General features: G+C 40.5%; 1 pseudogene; it reads left to right on the forward strand.

Moving 5' to 3' along the window:
* The first annotated feature begins 11,058 nt into the window (after positions 1 to 11,058).
* On the forward strand, positions 11,059 to 11,453 carry LOC125098993 (fatty acid-binding protein 5-like; annotated as a pseudogene).
* The last annotated feature ends 6,847 nt before the right edge of the window (positions 11,454 to 18,300 follow it).

Genomic DNA, 18,300 nt, shown 5'->3' on the forward strand with positions numbered 1-18,300 from the left:
GGGAGGTGTGGTGGTGGTGGTTCTAGAAGGAGAGCTAAAGTAAGCACATGCCAGAGAAGGAGTAGCAAATGCAAATGCTATGGCCTAAGAGGGCAGATGCTTTCAGAAAACAAGGTAAGTTCAATGTGGTTTTTGGTGAATGAAGGCAGTGGACACATCAGAAGACGAGGCTGTGAAGGAGTTTGGTGCTGGGTTATCAAAGGCCCTATGTAACATACTGAGAGGTTTGGTCCATATCCTGGGATCTTTGGGAAACTATCAAAGCATTTTAGTCTGGAAAAGAAAAGTATCAGACTTTATTTAGGAGAAAACATGGCATTGATATGATCAATGCATTGCTATTGCTTCCAAAGTGGAAAAAATTCAGCATATTAACCAAGGAGCAGGTTAATTACCAGTGGCTGGTCTGGCATACTGGGTGTCTGGAAGAGCAATAGTGAGTAGAGATCATACGATTGGGCCAATGAGCAGTCCCCCTCCTGCCACAACATCTGTTCCATTAATGGGCCACCTTCTAGGCACTGGGTGTTGGGGATGGAAACTAGCACCTCTGGGTGAGTTATCTGTCCACCTGTTGCTTTTTCCTCTGAGGCACATGCTGTCTGGTGGGCATTGATGTGAGAACACAAAGACCCACGTACTTGTGTCCTGAAGTCACAAGGACCCATCCTTAGGGCTCTAATCCAAGATTGTGTGTCCAGAAGTGTTTCACAATGGATATAGATGAGCAGTGACTTCTTCGTGTCTTCTGTTTTCTTTCTTTTGCTTTGGTAGTGTCTTGTTTTCTCCTCTCCTGGCCATCTTTGCATTTGGGGTGCCTTGTCTCTTGAGTTCACAGGTCTTCCAATCAAGAGGAACTGCTCCTAAAGAGCCTCCTCTTCACCTGGACCCAATTTAGATGATGAGATTCCAGACCTGGAGAGTGAGTCTGGATTAAAACTTTTAGATACCTTGGGAGTGGGTTTACTGGCAATGTGGATCATCAGAGGCTATCATCTTCTACTTTGTACTCTTGGGAATCCTGAACCTCCATACAAAAATATCAACTACTCTGACCCATGGAATTGTGACAAATAGCATAGTTTGGGCTCCTTACTTTTGAGAGGTTTGGTATATAGCAATAGATAACCAAAGCCCAGGTTCATACAGTATATGATACATCATATCATATCATATATCATACAGTATATGATACATATAATATATAAAACATGTGTTAATTGGGGCGCCTGGGTGGCTCAGTGGGTTAAAGCCGCTGCCTGCGGCTCAGGTCATGATCCCAGAGTCCTGGGATTGAGCCCCGCATCGGGCTCTCTGCTCAGCGGGGAGCCTGCTTCCCTTCCTCTCTCTCTCTGCCTGCCTCTCTGCCTACTTGTGATTTCTGTCTGTCAAATAAAAAAAAAAAAACATGTGTTAATTGACCTTTTATGTTATCATTAAGGTTTCCCATCAACAATAGGCTATTAGTAGTGAAGTTTTTGGGGAGTCAAAAGTTATACATGAATTTTTGACTCCGTGGGTGGTTGGCACCTCTAATACTGGCATTGTTCAAGGGTCAACTGCATAAAAAATGAAAATCAATGCGAGCAATTCATAATAAATAAAGTATAAAAACGTTAATTCATGATAGAATTAAAGTGAATGAAACTATTATTTAACTTGGTTAGTGAGTATTTTGATTTCCCCTTAAATTTTCAGCCTGCCTAATCTAAATCCTGGCCCTACCAGCAGGTAACAAAAGCCAGTCAGTTCCATAATATACACATCTACTCCTGTACCTGTGCGAGGGTTCCTGTCTAGACCAGCACTTCCTCTTATCCTGGACCCCTTCCAGTCCTGTCAGGTGAGAGTCTTGGCCATTGTCAAGCTCCATAATGTTATGAGTTATTGCTGTTGACCACCAGTGATAGGGTCCTTGTCACCTACTGACTGGTGAGCAGTCCAGTTCCTGAAGCCCATTCCGAGCTTCTGCTTTCTTGGTCTGCTATAGTTATCAGCTCAGGAAGTCATCCTAGAAAGCAGGCATCAGAGACAAGGAAATTGAGCAGGGACAGAAATACATTCAATAAAGTGTTTATTATTGAGCTAATTATTGCTGAAGGCACCTAGAATGGAACCCCCTGGGATTCTTTTGCCTGCAGGGGAAGGCAATTATCTCAGAACTGGGAGTTTTTCAGGGGGTGTGTTGCTGTTGTTGCTGAGCTGGCTTCCAAGGCTTTGGAGGATCTCAGACAGAAAAGCAGAGGGACGCTGCAGCACGGACTGGAAATGGAATATGATCTTTGCCATGGGAGCTGTGACTGAAATCTGAGGAAGGTTGAGGGGGTGTGACGTGGGCTCAGGAAGCACTTGTGCCTCCCTTCTGTGCATGCATGCATGTTTTCATTCCATTCTCTATTTGTGAGGAGAATGAAGAAAAACAAACTGTATTTGATTCTCTGTGCTTGTACATCTTTCTGGCTGAGTAAAAATATTTTAAGATTTGCTATAAACTCTGTCAATGATCACACATTATAGCAAAAACTGGTTTGAATACCCACAGCTTCTCTCCCTCATTCTTGTATGGTGGAGCACGTTGATAAGAAGCAGGGACCCTGGAGAAGGAATGCTTGGGTTTGAATTGTGGCTCTCACAATATTTAGCTTTTCCATCTCATGCAAGCTAATTGAGCTCCCTGTGCCTCAGTGCACTCACCTTATAGAGTTGTGTGAGGATTAGATGAGTTATGATATATGATGCCTTTGCCCTTGTGCTGGGGACAGACTAAGATTTCCATATCTGGCCTGTAGGCCATGTTTCCTCTCAAAATCCTTCCACATTTACTCGCTGGGGCCTTCTATTTCTTTCCCAAGCACCCCCAAGTGCCATTCCTAGTTGTAATCGTCCCTGTCTTCTGTTTTTAAGCTTTCCTGTTTTGGCCTCCTCATCCTTTTGGTCAATCAATCAATTGATTACTGTGTTTACTGAGACTTTGTGGCCCAATGGCATGCTAAGTATGGTAGGAGATACACAAGACATATAACACTTGGTTACTGCCTTTCAAGAGAACTTGCTTCTTAGGATATGAGATTTCCAACAACAAATACTACATAAAACATAAAGAGTATTCTGAGTTCATATATTTATAGGGGCTTCAGGAAAGAAGGTTTAACAGACACAGAAACACTTTTGGAAAAGGTGAGACTTTCTTTAGAACTGGACAAGTGAGTATAATTTAGCTCAGCACAGACAAAGCTGGAGAATGGCCCAGAGTAACATTGTTTGGTGCATTTCCCCTGGTTGGTTTCTGGGCATGATGTCAGTGCTCCTCCTGAGGGTGTGCAAGCTTGATGAATTGAGCTCTTCAGGGAAGTAGCCAGGGATGATTGGGCTTTAACAGATCTAAATTTTCTTCTTAACACTGCTTAAATTTCTTCAAAAATATTCCAGCTTGGCTGGTGAGACTTTGGGTTTTTGATTCCTGTATACTTTCTTGTGGCTATGTGGATTGATGCCCAATGGAATTATCTAAACTCATAATCTTGACTCCTGGATTTTTGGGATGGCATCTTTCTAGTTAAATATTGATAGTTTACTTCTAATTCATTCATTCAGTCATGTCATTTTTATTTTGACTATAAAGCTACTTATTGGAAGTGAAAGTGCTCCAATCTTATCTTTTTTCCACACTAAAAAATGTAATTAAGGAAAATAGAGTTTATTCTGTTCTTATGCAGTAGTTTTCTCACCAGGGAATAGGGTATGTGTGTGAGTGTGGGTGAGAGACAGAGAGAGAGACAAATTGAGAGAGAGAGAGAGAGAGAGCCTAAGTTCACCTGATGAACAAGGGAACTGGTTAAACTGACATGGCTTCTTTGTGGTTGATCTGCAGAGCCTGGGCAGGATCTCTGGTGCAGGTGGGAACAGTGTGGCTGAGAACTTGGCCTCTTGCATCTCTGAGACACCATGATCATGGACCCTTAGAGCTCTAAGGTTTTAAAAATCAGGATAGTAGTCAGTTTTAAGAACCCCATATTAGATAAAGTCATAAAGCTCCCACTCCAGTCCTTGTTCTTTCTTTATCTCAGTTCTTTTTTCTTTTCACATCTCTTTCTGTCAGTAGCATGAGAAATAGCTTCCCATTACCAGCCATAAAACATTTTGGACACATCTATTTTAGTCTCCTTAACCCCATATTTCAACAGAGAACTATTTTCTTGGGTTGTTCTCAGATGGCTCATTTTTCCTTCTAGTCATATTTGTCCCTCTCCTCGAGTGGCTTCAAATCTTCAGGTGTCATTCATTTTTGGATTCCTGAGTCAGGACACTGCTCAATGCATGAGGTGTCCCAGAGTTACAGACAGCACATTGTCTCCTTCCACCACACTTCGGTATTAAATGTTCAAGGACAGCTACAGAGATCCAGTCAAAGACCTCAATGAATGTGGAGAAGTAAAAAGGATAGAGGTAAAATGCAGCCTATTTCAGGAGAACAGGTCAAACAGTGGGTATCTAAAAAAAAATGAAAAGTCAAAAACAAAAACAAAAAATAAGGGCAGTCTTTCAGGCTCTGCTCTTGTCTGGCTTTCTGAGAATCTGGTTGACCTTGACAAGCAGGGGTGTGATCACAGTGTCTGGGTTTTGCTCTGTTTTTCCCAGGGGCTACCATGTTGCTGCTGGAAGTTCTATCTGAGGTAAAGCTTTATTGAAATCAATTTCATTTGGCAATGTTTAGATGGTCAGGGAGGTTCTTCCAACACCTCTAATAAGGGTGAAAGGCATATTGGTAGTCTGTTCTAATGAATTCTGTGACTTTAGATGAGTCCCTCGTAGCCTCAGTTTCCCTAGCCCTACAATGAAGGATTTGAATAGATGATCTTGAAATTCCCTCCTCACTTTAGAATGCTTGATTTTATGAAGCTATTGCTCTGCGCTTTCTGCAGTAGCATCTGTACCAGGAAAGCAGTATCAAGAACCCATGGAGCAGCAATGCCCATGGTCACCAAACTGTGGACAGAATCAAGATGCCCTTCAACGGACGAATGGATAAGGAAGATGTGGTCCATATACACTATGGAGTATTATGCCTCCATCAGAAAGGATGAATACCCAACTTTTGTAGCAACATGGAGGGGACTGGAAGAGATTATGCTGAGTGAAATAAGTCAAGCAGAGAGAGTCAATTATCATATGGTTTCACTTATTTGTGGAGCATAACAAATAACATGGAGGACCTAGGGAGATGGAGAGGAGAAGGGAGTTGAGGGAAAATGGAAGGGGAGGTGAACCATGAGAGACTATGGACTCTGAAAAAAACAATCTGAGGGTTTTGAAGGGGCGGGGGGTGGGAGGTTGGGGGAACCAGGTGATGGGTATTGGAGAGGGCACGGATTGCATGGAGCACTGGGTGTGGTGCAAAAACAATGAATACTGTTATGCTGAAAATAAATAATAAAAATTAAAAAAAAAAGAACCCATGGACACTGAAGGAGAAAGTCTGTGTGACAGCTTGGGTTGAATGCCAGTTTAATAAACAAGGGCTTGGAGGAATCAGCCAGTAAAAATCCTTTCCTGCGTGCAGTTCTTTCTCTGGGCCCTCTTGCCCTCCCTTCCCTAACATCTCTGGGTGCAAAAACTGTCTAAAATCCTAAGCTTTAAAAATTTTTCTCTAAGTCATGATTTGCTGACATTTCCCTCTTTTAAAGCAGCTGTAGTAGAGTTTTCCTGCAAGATCCTCAAAAGTAGAGCTTGACTGGTTAAGACAGCTTTTGTGGATAGAAGAGATGATGACTGAGGACAGGGCTGACCCTGGGATCAGGAAGCTGAAAAATGACAAAAGAGAGATATCTGGATGTAAGATGTGAAGTCATCACCCTTTTCTAGAGCTGAGAAATGTTTTTCTGAAACAATAGATCATGTGGAGGCTGAGGTCATGAACCTAGGCAAATTTGCATTATGAGATGTGTTCTTGTGTGTGTTCTGACAACTGCTCTTCAAAAATGATAAATTACACATGCTATCTACTGCAGTGATTGAACTTGAGGGCGAGGAAGAGCACAGATTCCACCATCCATCTTGGAGAAAAGGGCCATCAGCCATCTTCTGCCTTTGTTTTTCCCACAGAGATAATAAGCAATCTCTCACTATTTTTCCCTTACCTCCCGCTTTAGAGGGCTCGGGATTTTGTGTAATAGTAGTGAGTGAAGTGCTCATGTCAACTCAGAAGCTAAGTGGTATTTGAGAGTGGACTAAAATTTAGCTTAATCCAATCTCAATAAAATCTCATTGACTGTCTTTTCTAGTTAATTTTGGACAAATCTCTTCCAGGTCTGTCTATGGTGGTGGTGGCTGCAATTCCCTGTGGGGGTACATGAGACCGTTACTGCCCATCCCACTTTCTTGAAGTTCTTCATTGTATTTCCTTCATGTCTGGGCAGGGTCGGCCAATTTGGCAGACAACAGAGATCTACTTGGTGGCCTGTGGTGAGTGACAACTGCACATTTCACCCATGATGGGGGTGGAGCACTAGAGGGAACACCAGACATGTACACGATGCTGGGGCATCTTGGGGATTTGCGTCATCTGCCTTGTCTTTTGTTCGTCTTTTGACCTCCAAGGGTGAAACTACACTGAAAGAAATCTGAAACTAATGGTTCCAGCAGAGTGAAATGGGTGTGAGAACAAATTCACTCCACACATATAACCTTTTACAGGGAAGAATTATGCTGACAGTTTGTCTTGATTTGGGGAACTGAGGTAAGAACTTTGTAATCCTCCCTTCAACCTCACAAAAGCTTTCAGAAATGCACCCAAACTTAAGGTAATATTTAATGGCTTGGAGACATGTTATCTCTCATGGATATCTGGTGGATATCTACTGGAATTTCTGTAAAAGCTATTCACTTGATTTATTTTTACGCCAGGAACCTAGAACTTGGATGTGTTAAACTGAATAAAGAAAACCGTTTAAAATGGCATCCAGAAGCCTCAAGAGGGAGCGCTCAGTCTGTCTATTGCAGGCCCCACCAGGAACAGATGTACCTTGCATTACCAGCAGGGAGAAACCTACTTTATTACTTTAGAAGGAGGAAAGAAGAATTTCTCCCTGCCCAGTGACAGGCTCAGCCAAGAAAATACCACAATTCAGCCATTGAGGATTCTTCACCACCTGAAACACTCCCTTTCTCCAATGCACTTCCGTTCAAAGTACCACCTCCCAAATTCTTCTTTTTCTCCTTTATGATGTTCCTTTCCAGGGTGCCTGGGTGGCTCAGTTAAGAGTCTGACTCTTGGTTTCAGCTGAGGTAATGATCTCATGAGTTGTGAGTTTGAGCTCTGGGCTCAGTGAGGAGCCTGCTTGAAGATTCTCTCCCTCTGCCCCTAATGAGCGCTCTCTCTCTCTAAAATAAATACATAAATCTTAAAAAAAAAACACCTTTTTTTTCCTTTGATTTCCAGACTTGCCTAAGGCTTGCCATAGCTTGCATGTTCCAAATTGCTATTCCTCTACTGTTCCCAAATAAACCCATTTTTTTTGTAAAACTACTGGTCGTTTTACTTTTGAGGTCCACAGGTAAAGAAAACATAATCAGGACAAAGAAATGAAACAGGAAGCAGCAGAATACCTTAACATTTCCACAGTCTTTTAACATTCTTCTATAAGAATGTCTTTGTTGAAAAGGATAATGTTCTTGACATCATGAGAACGCAAACACACCATCTTCAGACTCAAAGTCTTAGGCTTTGGTGTTGAATCCTGGGCTGGGCACTTTGAGCTCTGTGCTCTCTGCCAAACAGCAAACACTCTGAGGATGTTATGGGATCTGTCTTTCACGCAGGATTGCTTTGCAGGCTGTGATGGTTTATGCTATCCAGGCAAGCATATTAGTATTGTTTTCCTAAATTGCAAAAACATTTTACTTTTGCTATGTCTAATAAGAATTTTTCTTCTTCTTCTTCTTCTTTTTTTTTTTTTTTGGCTAAAATTCTGAAGTGGTGACACCATATTTGTTAGTAGTTTTTGGGTTATGCTCAGTTTTGGATACAGAAAAAACACTTCAGTGTAGTTTTCTCCAAAGTAGAGAGACTTTTTTTCTCTTCTCTGTTTATTCATGTTGTCCTACTAACTCACCCATAAATACTAAGGGATTTACGATGTAATTTGCGTTTTTTAAAATCATATTACATATGTTATACACATTGATTTAAAATAATCTTAATGAAATACAAAGGTAAATAGATTTAAAAAACTTATCTGCTATTTTGGATCTTCCAAGTCTTAACCTATATCCCACTATTTGGACAACTTAGAGTTGATTTGAAGTCACTTCTTTATGCCTGAAAATTGATGTTTTATTTTTTCTTCTATAAAATCAGGATAAAGAATGACATTATGTAAATTAGGGTCTTTGGGTCTTTCAGATAGTCTTAAAACAATCACAGTGATAATTCCTAATTATATATTTCTCATCAGAAATTTAAAAAAATTATTTGGGGTTTTGGGATTCATGAAATAAAATTAAGAAAATGAAATTAACTTGGTGACTCTGGGCAAGTTTTTCATCTTAAAACCTGGAGGGAGAATTAAGTTAGTGAGATGGAAAATATAGTGGGAAGGATAACTAGTTCATGTCCTTTCTACACATGAGAAGACTGTGTGTCAACTTGGTTTATGTAAGTGCAGGAAGACAGACACACCAATTTCTCACCTGGGAAGTTGCATAATCAGTAGCTACCTGTAGGTTCTTGTATCCTATAAATGATTAGAAAATTATCAGGTCTGTTTTTTAGTACTTTATCCCCTAAACCTCCTTGTAATTTTTGCAAACTCCCTTCTGTGGTTCTTCCAGAATGATCTCCCCATTCACTTAGTAGGGGAAATTGCTTGATACATTCCAAACTCCCAATGACCTTTATCAAGCTACAAGTATTAACTGGGGCTTAGAAAAAGAAACCAGGTGGAACTACATCTCTTTCCAAATTCTAGAAGTTTTTATCTGGCTAAACGGAAAGAATGCCAACATGTAATTTCTAAGTCGGCTTTATCCCAAGAACGTTTTTCTTGCCATAAGTACTTTGACCTTTCCACACCCATCTAGGAAGCTCAATAACTACACATATTCTCTGGGGCACATCTTTTGGAATCATTGTTCAGAGAATAGGCAAAGGGTGAAGGCTCATAAATTTAGATTAGCCTTTTAAAGCAGTTGCTGTCAGCCTCTCAGACAGAGATTACTCACCATTTTCTGGAGATTTTGGTGCTTCCTTCTGCTGCCTGCTGTGCAATATTTACTTTCTGTCATGGTGAGAGTGATGGAAATGTGGGCTATGATCTGTAAGTGTCTCCTTGGCTTTCCAGTGAAAATCCCATACGTGGTTATCATCTGTAAAACCCACACAATCTGTGGAAGGTGGTAGAGTTTTGGCAATCTCTGTTCTCATATATTTAGAGTTAATTTTTTAAACAGTTTTTTCCCTCTTCTTTAGCATTTCTGGATTTTCTTTTTTTTTTTAAAGATTTTATTTATTTATTTGATAGACAGAGATCACAAGTAGGCAGAGAGGCAGACAGATAGAGAGAGAGGGGGAAGCAGGCTCCCTGCAGAGCACAGAGCCCGATGTGGGGCTCGATCCCAGGACACTGGGACCATGACCTGAGCCGAAGGCAGAAGCTTTAACCCACTGAGCCACCCAGATGCCCCAGCATTTCTGGATTTTCTGTTTATTATTTATTCTTAATTGCCCACATTTGTTGATCTGGGAGAGAGAGGGAAAGCTAGACTTTGAAAGTCTGGAAACTGGTGAAATCCTCTTGGTCAAGCTCACAAATAAAATTCCAGGGATGGGAAGCTCCCTTGGCATTGCACATTTGGAAAAATACCGCAGCTCTGGAGGAAAATCCTCAATTTCTGGTACACAGGTGACGGAAGACAATGAGGGCAACAAAGACTACTGGAAGTCTTTGGTTGGCCATTAGTGGCTCATTAATCCCATCCAAGAGTTTAGACAAGTCATTCTCAAAGTGGTGTACAAATTAGGAACAGTAGAGTTGAGGATAAGTAACAACTTGTAATTATTTTATTTCTTTAACTCTCTGTATATAGGGCTGAAGAAATAAGAGAATTTGGGGGATGGTAAATATTATGTTCTCATTTTCAAGACTGTACAAGATATGAAAATTAGCATGTCATGATGGCAGCTAGATTTATCATTTATACTTCATAATGTATATAAATATTGAATTACTATTTTATACTCCTTTTAAAAAATTTTTTTTCATTTTTTAAACTTATTTTCAACATAACAGTATTCATTGTTTTTGTACCACACCCAGTGCTCCATGCAATCTGTGCCCTCTCTAATACCCACCACCTGGTTCCCCCAACCTCCCACCCCCCCGCCTCTTCAAACCCTTCAGATTGTTTTTCAGAGTCCACAGTCTCTCATTGTTCACCTCCCCTTCCAATTTCCCCCAACTCCCTTCTCCTAACTCCCCATGTCCTCCATGCTATTTGTTATGTTCCACAAATAAGTGAATACTCCTTAAACTAATATATTATTGTCAACTACACATCAATAAAAATATCAGCATGTCAACAGCATTAGCACAAAAGAGTAATTGGAGGCATTCTGTAATGGTGAAGAGAATACTATAGTAGATGGGAAGCTGTTTATTTCCAATAACTCTAAAGAGAAAATGTAACACTTCCTTATCAAAACTCACTTTTCCTACTACACATTTTATGTTTCTGGTTGCAAACTTCATTTCTGTATGAACCCGTGATTTCTGTAGATCAGATACATCTGAAATTCAATGTATCTCCCTGTGAGTTGGAGTTAGTTACACTGCTTTTGTGGGCACTTGATTATACCAGAACACACATGCAGTTCCTAGAGCCTGCCTTCCATCTTCCATTTTCCACAGGCACGAGGCTCAACAACTGGCAACTCTGATTTCAAAGCAAGAGGCTTTTCTGAGATAAGGTTGATCCATTAAAAAAAAAAAAAGGCAATAAGCCACGCTTCCTATGCCCCATTCTGCTCTGCTGGCTCCGAATGCGCTCCTGTCCAAGTCCAAAATGGCCACCATTCAGCAGTTGGTAAGAAGATGGTGCTTAGTGGAGAGCAAAGGCTTTGAAGGAAGTAGGAGTGGGAATGGCTCTGCAAAAACTGGGTGCCATGGTCAAAGCAGATTGTGTCATCTCTTTTGATGGCAAACAACTCACCATAAACACTAGGCACTTTTAAAATAGCATCGTTTTCATGTAATCTGGAAGGGAAATTTGAAGAAACTTCAGCTGATGGCAGAAAAACTCAGACTGTCTACAACTTCACAAATGGTGCATTGGTTCAATATCAGGAATGGAATGGGAAGGAAAGCACAATAACATGAAAATTGGAAAATGGGAAATTAGTAGTGGAACGTGTCATGAACAATGTCACCTATACTCAGATCTAAGAACAAGCAGAGTGAAAATTCCATCATCCTTTTGGACAGGAATTAGCTGTGAGGATGAATGAGCTCAGTTCAGTTAGCAAATCTCTATACTGCTTTTTCCCCTTTACTATGTCCAATTATTTTTATAACAAACATTTTACATGCAACTATTTCAAATTGTTGATTTAATTAGGATCATCCCTTTGGTTAGGAAATAAATGTGTTTGTCCTAAAAAAGAAAAGAAAAAAAGAAAAAAAAAGCCTCCTGAAGTCTTATCATCCTTCAAGGTCCAGTCCATTCATTAGTGCAGTTAAAAGCAGTTCACTTAACCTTGATACTAAGGTTTGTAGAGGAGTTTGTCCCAGATTGGGTTTGTCTCGGTCTCCAGACTCAGAGCATTAATGGCTTCCTCAGTTGAAGTGACTACTCAGTTCAACTTTGGCCATGTGTTGAGGGGTGTGTATGTGTGTGTGTGTATGCCTCTGTGTGTGTGCATATTTATTTGCATACTTATGTGTGTGTATTGTGTGTGCATGTGTGTGTGTATGTGCATTGCACATCACTAGAAATAGTTAAAACTGTCCCAAGCCACCTCTCCATAAGCCAGGAACACTTCAAAGTGTAGCATCTCTTGAGGAATGTTGCTGATTGTCTTTCTGAGTACATACAAGCTTAAATCTGCAAGGAGTCTGTGCTTGCCTGTGGTTGTGGGCTTGGGCTCCAGAGCCGGACTGCCTGGAATCAAATACCTGCTCCATAACTGACTTGTGATATGTCCTGGGGGAAATGGCTTAACCACTCACTTCCTCACTTCCCCCAGCTGTAATAGGGTTATTGTGAGGACTAATTGAAAGAATCAGTTAATAATTATAAAGTACCTGGAACAGTGTGCAGCACATAGTAAGTGCTCAAGTATAAGCTGACAGTATTATTTTTACTGAGAAATATCAGGAAGTTGATGTGGGCAGCCAGCCATTAAGAGTTAAAGCTGAAACCGGACAAGTGTAACTAAGGGAAATGTCATATATTCCACTAGGCAGGAACCATCACCAGATGTGACCAGGTAATAGAAAATGCCAACATTTATGGAACTTCCCTAAGGTCAAAGGAAAAAAGAAGGAAGAAGAGATAAGGACTTTAAAAAAATTAAAAAAAAATTTTTTTTTTAGAGACAGAGTGTATGTGGGGGATGGAGAGGCAGAGGGACAGGAGAGAGAGAATCTCAAGCAGACTCCCTGCTGAGAGTAGAGCCAGAGGTGGGGCTCCATCCCAGGACCCTGAGATCATGACCTGAGCCAAAAGCAAGAGTTAGACACTTAACTGACAGAGCCACACTCATGCCCTCTGAGATAAAGACTTTTTTTTTTTTTTTTAACAAGATGAAGCTGAGGGGTACCTTGCTTGTCAGTTAAGTGCCCATCTCTTGATTTTGGTTCAGGTCATGATCCCAGGACTCAAGCCCCACATCAGGCTTCCTGCTCACTGGGGAGTCTGCTTTCTCTCTCTCTCTCTCTCTCTCTCCCCTTTCTCTCCCTAGTGCTCATTCTCTCTCTCTCTCTCTCAAATAAATAAATAAAATACATAAAAAACCCCAACAAAATTAAGCTGTAGTGGGCTGAAGAACTTGCCTTTTCTGCAGTGGATGGAGTTTGTTATTTAAGCTGTTTTATTTCAAGTGTCAGCTAGTGTAAATAAAACAGGTGGCTGACTATAAGAATGTAGAGATGACTTGTGGAACCCGAAGACAGGGACACAGGTGGGCCTCAGGAAAGACTGGTGCAAGAAATATGAAAAGCTCTCCATTTCTTGCTTACTTCTGTGCTTTTATTCAGGAGTCTTACACTGCAGAACTTACTCTGCTCCTCAGTTGACTTGATGGATGGAAGGTTCACCAGCAGCTTCCAAGTCCATGTGTTACTATTCTGCCATATGCTGACTCTCATTCTCATACTTCAGGCTCAGGTACGCTTCAAGGGCCAAGGGAGTGGGAGTCACATGATATCAACATGGCGGTGAGGAAGCAACCTCTCATCTTGGAGATGTGCTCCGCAGAAGGGCCACCATGCTTTACACCTCTGGGGAGCATTGTTCACTTGGTCCACAGTGGCGGCCTGAATGGTAATACCCTCTTCTTTATTTGGTATTAATAAATCCATATACCACAACTATTAACCATATGAATTATATCATGTCCACATTTTGAGGTGATACCATTTGATTAAGGTGATATCATTAGATATGCTTGCGCTCACAATGAGTTATTTCTACAATAAGGTCAGTTTTGTAGAAGATCAACTTCATTGCCATGCCAGTATGTCTTTGTCTTTTCATCACTTTCCTAGAAACCTATCTTTTAAAAAATGTAACAGATACAATTTTCAGCTGTAGAAATTATCTGATGGTGGACTTCTGTGAGTGTGTCCACCTTACCTGTGACATGAGGTGGAGTGAGTTTAGGCACTCACTTCTTGTCCAGGGGCCTTGCTGTGTCTTAGAACCTGATATTACAGTTTTCTCAGCTTATTGCCACTTGGGGACTTCAGTTTTCAATTGAATGAGATTTTTGGTGGCCTGGCTCTGTAAGTCATGATCACTATGGCAACAAGAGGACTATTTTTCTATTTTTCTGGGTGATTGTTGCTTCTATAAATGGACAAGATCATATATGGTCTCCTACAATTTTAGAATATGTGTTACAAAGAAAAAGTAAGATGCTTTAAAAAACACAAGCTTTGAGCACCTCCCCTTTCAGGTGGGGATTGCATTCTGCAGGCAGGTGGTCTGCTTGAGTGAATATGATAACGTCTGCTTTCCTTCTCCACATCTAGCATGTCTTACTAAATGTGCTAAGACTATATGAGTTGTAATTATAAAAATTTAATGCTCAGATTGAACACTTGATTTTCTTTCTAAGATAATAGAAGAAAAAGTTAAAGCATTCAGAGATCACTAATGGAGAGGTGCTTAGGTGGCTCAGTCAGTTAAGCAATTGCCTTCAGCTCAGGTCATGATCCCAGAGTCCCGGGGTCCAGCCTCATGTTGGAGCCTGCTTCTCCCTCTCCTCTGCTGCTGCCCCTGCTTGTGCTCTCTCTTTCCCTCAAAAAAGTGAATAAATAAAAATCTTTAAAAAAAAAAGATCAACAATGGATCCACAAAGATTGTGAAATTTTGTTCAGTGAGATAGGAACCAGCAGTAAAGTAGTAGTTCTACTAACTTTCATACGTCTTTTTGGATTCCTTTGTATTACCATCCTTATCACACCTGATGATCAGCCCAGTGAATGGTGAACAATAACTGTTTAAAGTATTTGTTGATTAGTTGACTGTTAACCAGCTTCTGTCGGTACTTTTTGTGATGTTACATTGCCTCTAAATCTCCATGGTCTTGCTCCTTTTTGGTGAGCCATTGAGGACTCATCCAGACAAAAAGAGACAAGGTTTGAGTCTGAAGCAGCAAAAGGAGAGAAAGGATGTGAGGCTGGAGGAAAAGAGGGTCAACTTCCACCATTTGCTTCCTCTGGGCTTCCAAATTTCCATGCCATGAGCATTGAGTAATGTATCTCTCCTAAGGGCCTTTCCAAATCTCACTTCCAAAAGTCTTTTTTTTCTAAAAAATATTTTATTTATTTATTTGAGAGACAGTGAGATAAAGAGAACACAGAGGGAGAGTGAGAGGGAAAAAGTTTCCCCACTGAACAGAGAGCCTGATGTGGGACTCCATCCCAGCATCCTGAGATCACAACCTGAGCAGAAGGCAGACGCTTAACCAACAGAGCCACCCAGGAGCCCAAGGAGTCAAACATTTCTGCCAATAGTGAAGCCAGATCATATTAGATATGCTTGCGCTCACAATGAGTTATTTCTACAAGCCTTTTTAAACTTCTTTCCTGCCTCTATTTTATGTCTGAAATGTTGTTTTTCTTTCTCTTTTTGCCTCCCCCTTTGATTTATATTATCTAATGCCTCCTTTTAGGTCATCTTAAATCTTATCTGGAACAAGGCAAGAAATAATTTAAAAATTCTATAAAAGTGATCACAGCTGAATGATCACCTAATCTCTCTGTACTTGGACATCCTCTTCTCCTTTCTGTTTCTGAAACTAATTTTATTTGGATAATCACATGCTATTGCCGTTGTGGATATTTATAGCCCTCAAGGATGTATGTTTTATGAATGCTCTTTCTGATCTCTTGGAGGAAAAAAAAAGATATTTCATTTCAAGAAAAACTTGTTTCACTAAGAGTATTTCCTCTTTGAAATATAAATTATTTTAAAATACCTTGCTCTAAACATAAAATTTCTTCAATTTCATCAATGTACAGAAACTGCTGTACATTTCCTTTCCTTGTTTATTTTTTATTTGTAAGTTTTAAAAGTTTCTATTTGCAAAGCAGTTGCTAGAGTAATTAGAAAGCAGTGAACACATTTGATGGTCTAAGTGGTTTTAGAATGATTTTTTTCCCCATGAGCCTTTTTAAAATGTAAACTTCAAGTAGCACGCATCCTGAGTGTCAGCCAATGTAACTGATGGGCTCTAACCTTTTTACTGCCAGCAGGAAGCAGTTAGCTTAGTTGGAGGAAGAGCATTTTCTGGATGAAGAAGTTAGCTGGGCAATTAGCAGTCTTTCAGGAATGAAAATAAATTGTTATCCACAGCTAACTGGTTCTGGCTCTGAGCTTTGACTCAGTTCCATAGGCCAAAAAGAATGAACATTGCCCTTGACACAGGAGAAAGAGCAGCCAGCTGAGGGAACAGGGAGGGGGATGGGATGCAGATGAACTCCTTGAGAGTCTGGCTCCAGATCTTAATCAGGTAAACCAGAAATTAGAAAAGATCTGCTTAGAAGCAATGATTTTGTGAGTTACTGTCATATATTTGAGAAAAATAAAATAATGTACTGGTGCTTTAGAAGGAGAGGAAATCTCTTGGAGAAATAAATAGCAACTCTCAGAAATTTACCCAAGCCAAGGGTCTCCAACCAGAGCCTTGGTGATCCTGAGAAAGTGCCAACCATAAATCTGGAGGACCTTCAGATGTTGGCTTTCAGGGCCTGGGGTGTGGTGAGTGAGACACTTGAGAGCAAAACTTAAGGAGAGTGCCAAAAAATGCTGTCATCAAGATAAATCCCATTTTAATGTAATACGAAAAAAACTAAAATCAATACACAGAAATAGGAGAGTGGTTGTTCGAGTGGTGATGTATGTGGTTGGATGAATTGGTTGGGCCCCTGCAGTGAGCTGGCAGCTCATTGACCCAACCCTCAGAACCCTGACTTGAGCCTGCAGATAGGTGGAAAGAAACTCCTCATATGACTCAAGTTAATTTCTTTTGCCTTCTTGGTGGGGATGGGGACTTAAAACAGAAATTAAATGCATTTATTGAAAAAGAAATTTGTGTAATGTTTCTCACACATTGTAGTTAATGAACTAAGGTTCATTCTCATTAGGCTGTTTGACCAGTATAGAGTTTAACATAATTATCTCTGAATATGTTATATAGAAAAGCAGGACTTTTCGGGTCTTATGCACTGCTGTTTCCTCTTGCGTACAGTACCTGCTTAATCAATGATTAAATAAATGACTCTATATAAGATGGTGGTTTAGACTATCCTCCATAGTGTATATGGACCACATCTTACATAGTATAAGAGACAGGAAGATTCTGGTTTCCATTTTTTTTTTTACCAAAATAAACATATAGTTTTTAATACCAGGTAGAATTGTTTAATGAATGTTCAGTAAGTGTTTACCAAATTATAGAAATCTAGAATACCTTGAAGGCTTATTATAATGTTGTCATAGGATCTTTGTTATTGATGTTGTTACTGTTTAAGTTGTAACATTAATCTTTTTTTTTTTTTTTGACGAATGGATAAGGAAGATGTGGTTCATATACACTATGGAGTATTATGTCTCCATCAGAAAGGATGAATACCCAACTTTTGTAGCAACATGGATGGGACTGGAAGAGATTATGTTGAGTGAAATAAGTCTTATTTCCATTTTTAAGAATTAAATAATGTTTGTTTTTTTTTAAAGATTTTATTTATTTGACAGTGAGATCACAAGCAGGCAGAGAGGCAGGCAGAGAGAGAGGAGGAAGCAGGCTCCCTGCTGAGCAGAGAGCCCGATGCGGGGCTCGATCCCAGGACTCTGAGATCATGACCTGAGCCAAAGGCAGCGGCTCAACCCACTGAGCCACCCAGGCGCCCCAAGAATTAAATAATGTTTAATACTAATACACATCTTTATATGTGTGCATACAATAATAATGATGAGGATAATAACAGTATTTGCTATAATTTTTTCAATGAGACCACTTGCTATGGACTGAGTATTTGTATCCACTCCTTCCCACCCCTTAAGTCATATGTTGGAGCTCCAGTGTGATGGTATTTGGAGGTGGGGCTTTAAGGGGTGATGGGGTCATGAAGGTGGAGCCCCCATTATGGGGTTCACATCCTTAGAAGAAGAGGGAGAGAGCTAGCCCTTTCTTTCTCTCTCTCTCTCTCTGTCTTGGACATGTGAGGACACAGAGAGAAGGGATCACATACAATAACCAGGAAACGGGCCCTCACCAGACACTGGATCTGCTAGTGCCTTGATCTTAGATTTCCCAGTTTCCTGCACTGTGGTTAATAAACAAAGTGTTGTTCAAGCCATCCAGTCTATGCTGTTCTGTTATAGCAGAAAATTATGAAGTGCTCCACATGAGTACGAGGTCTACAACATATTAGTATTACCAAACTGGGATCCAAGTTTTATCAATACTAGGTCCTTCAGTAAGCTTGCCAACATCTGGAGAAAACTTGAGCTCCAGGGGGAAGTGGATGCATCTTTGGGAACGCTGTGGCAACTGGGCAAAGGTGGAGGTAGAGGCAG

Source organism: Lutra lutra, chromosome 4 (assembly GCF_902655055.1).
Source record: "Lutra lutra chromosome 4, mLutLut1.2, whole genome shotgun sequence".
Classification (NCBI taxonomy): Eukaryota; Metazoa; Chordata; class Mammalia; order Carnivora; family Mustelidae; genus Lutra; species Lutra lutra.